The sequence below is a fragment of the Arachis duranensis genome, chromosome 8 (assembly GCF_000817695.3).
Source record: "Arachis duranensis cultivar V14167 chromosome 8, aradu.V14167.gnm2.J7QH, whole genome shotgun sequence".
NCBI classification, from domain to species: Eukaryota; Viridiplantae; Streptophyta; class Magnoliopsida; order Fabales; family Fabaceae; genus Arachis; species Arachis duranensis.
Window position 1 is genome coordinate 27,436,845 of NC_029779.3, and position 7,161 is coordinate 27,444,005.

A 7,161-nucleotide genomic window follows, 5' to 3' on the forward strand; every position below is an offset into this window, starting at 1 on the left:
CACTCAAACGATTATAGAAATACACCCAAAAGATTATAGAAAATACACCCAAAGGATTTAAAGAAATACACCCAAAATCATGCATAATTCAGAACTCTTTCTTTTTCTCCTCCTCATCTTCTGCTACTTCTTTTTCTTCAAAAACGATTTCAGAGCTTGATGTCAAAAAACAATAGAAATCGAGAATAACGAAAAAAGAAAACAGAGAGAAAAGCACGTAAATGAAGAAGGAGAAATAGAAGGCAAGAAACAAAAGAAAAGAAGAAGAAGAAGAGGAAGAGGAAGAAGAACGTGTAGCAAGAAGAAGAAGAAGGTGCAATGAAAACGTGCCGTAACAGTATGTGGAGGAACTAACGTCAACGACGAAGAACAAACCAGTGAGAAAGGAGGAGAAAAAAATGATCGAAAAAAAAGGAGAAGAAGAAAGGATGTAGCGTGTCGTATGTGGAGTAGCGCGTAATTTGATTTTATTGTTTAATGAACTTGTAAAGCATACAAGCCATTGCAGAGCTTTTCCCATTTGATTAATGTTTTAACGAACATATTTTTTGTTGACATCTGATCAAAGAGTCTTTAATATATGTTCTTTAATGAGGCCTTCGGCATGTGCATGGGTGTGATCTGAAGCGGATGGTAGTATGGTACTGATGATACATGATACATCCTTACATTCATGTTTACATTTTTTTAAAATGAGAATTTCTTAAGTTACGGAGTGACTTAAGTGGAAATTAAAAAAAATAAAGAGAAAAATAAGATAAAAAAATAGATAAAAAGACGAAAAAAATTAAAACACAAGATAAATTTATTATTTTTTATCAATATTTTTAATTATTAATCTAATTTTTTAATTTAATAATACATTTTTACTCTACCTTTTAAATATTATTAACTAATTACTAATAAAAAATAATAAAATTTACAGATGCTTTAACATTTTTCTAAAGAAAACCATTTCTTCTATAAATTAAAAGAGCTGTACGTGGACCAGAAAAAATGTGTAATTTAAATTTTTAATTGCAATTATTAGTGACACTTAGTCACTTATTATATTATATATGGTAGTGTTTCTTAAGGTTGATGGTGGTAGGGTAGCGAAGTTGTTGTGAAGATTTAGTTGAAATTAATTAATATAAATTATTTAATTATATATTACAAACAATATAATTTAATTTAATTTAAGTTTTATCTTATTAAATAAATCTTATCAATAATATAATTAAATTATATTTATATTTGTAAACAAAAAATATAGTAGTGGCTATTTCTATATTCATAGAAAAAGTTATTATTTTAATTGAAAAAAAAAGTTGCTTAATTTATGTAAAAGATATAATTATTTTTCTCAAAAATGTAATTATTATGATAATTGATTATTTTATTAAAAATGTCTTTGAAATAAGTAAAAATATATATATAAATATACGTAAACTAATTTTGAATTATTATAGATGTTTGGTAAAAAAAATTCAGGTGCAGTTAATTTTACATAAAATTAATAGTTAAAAATTATTAAATAATTTGACTAATTTAACTAATTTAATTAAATTTTTATTTAATAATTTTCAAATATCAATTTTATATAAATTTGACTGCAATTGAATTTCTACTTAGATGGTTTTAATATTTATAATACTCTCCTTTTCCCCTTATATTATTTTTTTATCCAATTCCAGTAAATAATTTGTGACTAATAAAGTAACTATATGAAAAAGAAAATTGAAAATTCTGCAGTGAGATGTGAAAGGCTCAAAGGGCAAAGGCTCCAGTGCGAGTCCCACCTGAAGAAAACGCCATGGCCCACTCCGTACAATCTGATCTGTCTCTGCGGCTTTCCCGCTATTCTGCGGCTTTCCCGCTATTCTTTTCTTTCATCATCAAATCAACAAACCAAAATTGTAAATAAATATATAAAAAAGAATAAATTAGTAAAAATCTAGTACAAAGATTTAAACAATAACAAAAAATAACATCGGAAGATAAAAATAAATATTTTAAAAATATTTGAAAACATTGTAAAAATATTTTAATATAAATATATATAGCTAAATTTTATTTCATATCTGACATATTTTCATCATATTTTTTAAATATTTTAACAACAGTTAAATAATAATATATGAGACTCAACAAATAAATCAGTTTCTTATGTCTCCCCTTTTCTACTTCGATATCACATGTTAACAGTTTAAGACAATTTATTAATATATATATTATTCACAATTATTTTTACAATATTATTGATGATACTATGTTGAATATTATATTTTTATATATCATATAAACACCAAACATTTTGACAAGACCTAATCTTATTAGCTTGTTTCTTATGACACAAAAAGATAGGAAAAATCAAAGTTAATATATTTCTAATAATATACATGTGAGGATTGTGAGATTATCAGAGTGCAAATTTATTTTAGACCAAATTTTTTTAAAAAAAGTGCAAAATATATAATATTTAATTGCACACATATATTATTTCGATTGATATCCAAACAAATTAAAAAGTATTAACAATGGCTAGACAGTAAACAAAGATATATAATAATTCCATAAAGTAAGGAATGGTGGTCCCAAAAATGGATGGTATATGCAATTGTAGTAGTGAATAATAATAATGGTGTATGAATGTATGATGGTTACTAACATTGCAATGAGTTGGAAGTTGGAACAACTCCATGATTGCAACCCACACGGACACGGCCCGAAGCTGCTTATGTCAAGTCTTATATATGTCTGCTCATCAATCCCTGCAACTTTGTGCATCTCCACATACTTACTTGTCACCAAAAAATCTAACAATTATCATTCTATCTTCCATGCTTATTAGGTCAGGAATCATGCAATGCGCCTACATATATACTCATGTTTATTAGCAATATGGCACATGAAGAATAGTCATAGTTTGGTAACAGTGTAATATAATATCTTTTAAATATTGTCTTTTATTTAAATTTAAAAACAAAATAAAAAATAAATAATTTTTTTGATTTTTTGAACAACTAATACATAAAAATAAATATTTAAATTAATTAAATAATGATAAATCTTTAAAAAGACTAACCAAAATCTGAATTTTAAAAGACATAATATTTTTCATTTGATAATTCATGTCTTTTACAATCAAAGATTATTAATGGTCCAACATTCATCCCATATCAATGATAAAGTTATAATAATTTCAGATTTATAATACACCGTCTTCGTATTTATAACTTTTTTAGAGACTTTATACTTAAAAGATATAAAACTTGTAATGCGAATTGATTAATTACTATTGTTGTCACTACTTATAATTCATGATTTGATTATTTGTTAAAGATAGGGAAAAGTACAGTGATTTGTTTGTTGATTAAGATTAGTGGAGTCAAATTTGCAGTGGATGAAAAAAAGTCACCTTATTTGTTTACTTACCTTAAGTATTGGGTTTAAATTTCGCTTTGTGCATATAATAATTTATTTGACTAGTGATAATTAATTCTTCAGGCCAAAAAAAAAGTGATTGTTACAGCTTGACTAATTTCAATCATGACTCATATATGATGAGTGACTTCCACCATAGTCATCCATAAATTGTCGATATAAACTTAATCGCTACTTGTTGATACTTGATTGGCCTCTGCACATTGATAATCCACGCCGCCACACCAATTACGCTCCGAGATTTGGAACATTCATTCACCTTAACTATTCTTATTCAAACATATGAAGAACTTACTCTATCAAAGTCAAATAGAATGTACGTAATTAATTAAAATCATTATCATTATGAGTAATCGTACCCAAGAAATTAAAAAATTCACTTGCGGGTAAATATTATTCCACGAATCACCTTTAGTTTTGCAAGTCAAGTTTTGTATGTGACTAATAATGCGGACAAAAGATTAATAAATATCGTATGCCACATTTCAACTACTTTAATTATTTTAGCAACACATGGAAAAGGAAATATTCCCATGAATCATATCTTCCATGCTTAGCCATATAGCGAGTAATAATCATCCCTACGTCAACTTGTCATCATCATCATAATATTATTTACATAGACACATACACCTGATTCAAAAAATAATAAAATTAGTATACACTACTAATCATCTTTTGCTTGCCACTACTCTCGTCTCCATGCATATATAGTTCATTGTATTTGATAAAGTCCTATCCTATATATATGCAATTGACTGTCTTCCCCACAATGCAGAGACCTTTATTAATTGTTTGGATAATATACTTTTTGGGGTGTCTAATCTCATTTTAGCCTTGCTTCATGGCTTTTAAAAATTTAACCAAATCTCATATTTTGTCTTATATACCACAGACGTTATTATGATGGCCGTGAAGATCATATCAATTATTATTGGGAAATATCTAAGACTTTACACGTAACCAATGACTAATGAACATAATAATAATTAACTTGGAATGAAAAACCACATTCAAAAAGTTAGTAGGTGAATAAGTTAAAAAAGAAAACAAAGGAAGAGTATTGTTATATGACCACTCATCAAGCTAATTAGCCACACACTATGCATAATGTTTATTTATTATTTATTTCAGTTTCTAATAATATATAATATATATTTTTTAAAATTTTGTATGCAAAATTAGTACTTAGTTATCCCCTTTAGCTAGGTATTTTAATAACCGGCTTTTTCGGTTGGCTGATTTTCATCAAACGTGGAATTTACAACTAGCATTAGATTTTGTTGAGAGAATATGATATTATTCTAAAAGGTAGCTATATATGTGAATAGAGATTTCAAAATGAAATAGAAGATTACACGTTAATGAGTAATGAGCATATGTAGTGCGTGCAATGTGTTATGTATGTGTATCGTGGGGTGTGATGGAAATACGAAAAAGGAAAAAATAAAGAAAATAGAAATAAAAATTAAAAAAAAAATCAGAGGAAAGTGGAAACGCTGTACGCAGCGTGTTCACTCGATTGATAAGTACATAAGATGTACATGGTGATGGTGGTGGTGGTGTGGTTGGTTCGAAACCAAACAAGACCCACGCCCCCTTCACGTGAAATGGGGGCCATGACCGTACACTTTCACTTTAATGGCTGTAGCTCTCTAACTCAAGTACTCAACGCTGCCCACGTGACCCACTCCGCCTTGGCTTTCACACCGCACCTTCCATCCATCGCTCCCCCTTCCATCTCTCCTTCCTCTTCTCATATTAGGTTTTGCTTTGCTTCTAATATATCATTCATCTTCTTGTTTTATGTATTCACTTCACACATATATCTTTATGTATTCTTAGAAGTGTGTGTAAAATATATGCAACCAACATATTTATTTACAACTGGTTAAGCTTTTGCTGAGTTACACACTTCTTTATTGTCTTTAACGTATAATATAATTAAGTTTTTATTTTTTTTCCTTTTAGTTATTAACTATTCACCTTTTTTCTTAAATAAATTACTATAACATAGTGTCATAAATTCTACTATCCAAAAATTTTAAAATTCTATCTTTAATGAACAAAAAAAATATATACGAGAAATAAAAAGGAAAAAAAGACATATACAAAAAATTTAAACAAATTGAAAAATAATAAAAAATTGTCTAAATTTACTTTGTTTTCTATTAAATTTCTTAGTTTTGCATTTTGTAATTACTGCTTGAATAATGAAATAAATTTAAAATGCAATAAGTATCTTATATGAAATAATGATTATTAAAATAAATAAAAAACTTGGATTATTATTTTCATACCAAAATGTTGCAGAAATTGACATAGTTATTCGAGATGAGAGAGTTGTTCTTTGGGTTTTACCGTAACCAAAAGAAGATGATTACAGTAGTAGAGTCATATTAGAAGTAGCTTTTCTAGAGATTTGACAATGCTTAACCAGTCATCTCTTATTTTGTCAATTTAATTGAATCTTTTGTTGAATTATTATCATCTTCATTCATAGAGTTTGAATGCTTGTTTATACCTGGCCACTGTCAATTCTTTTTATTTGATTTCATCTTGATGATAATACCAAAGAAACGTGTGATGAGAATATTTTTAATTTCTTCTATGTTTTTATTCATTCTGTTTACGCACTATTTTTGTAAGCACTTTGTGCGATGAAGCTTTTCTCTTTTGTGGTCGAAATAAAAAAGAGGGAGTAAAACTGTAAAAGACATTATAAACATATCAAATGATAGTAGACAACAACATTTTGGATCTAGTTGTGATGTATTGGTAGTTTTAGTTTAATAAATTTGCTCCAGCCCTAATGGCCTTGTCAAAGAAGAAGTTGGGTTAGTTCTTAGTAATGACTTTTATGGTGGCCATGCTGAAGAGATATCGTCACTAAGCATCGAGTTTTCAAAAAATAATCTTTAGTTTAATTAATAATAGAATAATATTAAATTTATTTAAAATTTTTAAAATTGAAATAAAAAATTTAAAAGGTTAAAGACCAAAATTTAACTTAAACGTTTAGGACTAAACTAATACTTTATCTTAATTAATATATAAAAGGCCCAAATTTAATCCTTCAATAAAATAAAAAACATTAAACATCGTCATGTATTTTATTATAAAATAACCATGATGTACACTAATATCAGTGTAAATTATATATTAAAAATAAATTAAATTATACATATAATTATATATAAATACATAATAACTAATTTTAATAGTATTCAAATAATAGTTTTTTATTATAAAATTACAAATCAAAATAAAAAAAATTACTAACAATCCTTTAAGATTGTCTAAAATTTTAATTTTATCCTAAAATTTAAAACATTTTGATATTACCTTCAATAATAATCATCAAGCCTTATCACACACAAACATATCAAAACTAACATGTTGTTAGGTAAACAATGATTTTTATAAATAATGTAAATAATAGGTTTTGAAATTAATTCAATAAAATAAAAAAATATTTTACTCTTAATTTATTATCTCCTAAACCTTAACATTAAGATAAATATCCACATACTTATTAAATTGAACATCTAATTATTGTTAACTGTGTATGAATAAATCGAATAAAAAGAATCCAATTAAAAATAATAAACATATATAATCATCTGCATACCTATTGAATTAAATATTCGATATATCTATTATTCACATTATTTAATATTTTTATTATCTACCTATACTTTTTTTTTTCAAATAGATCAGGATATAAAAGCATAA